We start from the raw sequence: 1147 nt of genomic DNA on the forward strand, positions 1-1147 counted from the left end.
AATCTAAAAATCTAAAGATCTAAAAATCTAAAAATCTAAAAATCTAAAAATCTAAAAATCTAAAAATCTAAAAATCTAAAAATCTAAAAATCTAAAAATCTAAAAATCTAAAAATCTAAAAATCTAAAAATCTAAAAATCTAAAAATCTAAAATCTAAAAATCTAAAAATCTAAAAATCTAGAAATCTAAAAATCTAAAAATCTAAAAATCTAAAAATCTAAAAATCTAAAAATCTAAAAATCTAAAAATCTAAAAATCTAAAAATCTAAAAATCTAAAAATCTAAAAATCTAAAAATCTAAAAATCTAAAAATCTAAAAATCTAAAAATCTAAAAATCTAAAAATCTAAAATCTAAAAATCTAAAAATCTAAAAATCTAAAATCTAAAAATCTAAAAATCTAAAAATCTAAAAATCTAAAAATCTAAAATCTAAAAATCTAAAAATCTAAAAATCTAAAAATCTAAAAATCTAAAAATCTAAAAATCTAAAAATCTAAAAATCTAAAAATCTAAAAATCTAAAAATCTAAAAATCTAAAAATCTAAAAATCTAAAAATCTAAAAATCTAAAAATCTAAAAATCTAAAAATCTAAAAATCTAAAAATCTAAAAATCTAAAAATCTAAAAATCTAAAAATCTAATATCTAAAAATTTAAAAATCCAAAAATCTAAATCTAAAAATCTAAAAATCTAAAAATCTAAAAATCTAAAAATCAAAAAATCTAAAAATCTAAAAATCTAAAAATCTAAAAATCTAAAAATCTAAAAATCTAAAAATCTAAAAATCTAAAAATCTAAAAATCTAAAAATCTAAAAATCTAAAAATCTAAAAATCTAAAAATCTAAAAATCTAAAAATCTAAAAATCTAAAAATCTAAAAATCTAAAATCTAAAAATCTAAAAATCTAAAAATCTAAAAATCTAAAAATCTAAAAATCTAAAAATCTAAAAATCTAAAAATCTAAAAATCTAAAAATCTAAAAATCTAAAAATCTAAAAATCTAAAAATCTAAAATCTAAAAATCTAAAAATCTAAAAATCTAAAAATCTAAAAATCTAAAAATCTAAAAATCTAAAAATCTAAAAATCTAAAAATCTAAAAATCTAAAAATCTAAAAATCTAAAAATCTAAAAATCTAAAAATC

This window comes from Culex quinquefasciatus, chromosome 2 (assembly GCF_015732765.1).
Source record: "Culex quinquefasciatus strain JHB chromosome 2, VPISU_Cqui_1.0_pri_paternal, whole genome shotgun sequence".
NCBI lineage: Eukaryota > Metazoa > Arthropoda > Insecta > Diptera > Culicidae > Culex > Culex quinquefasciatus.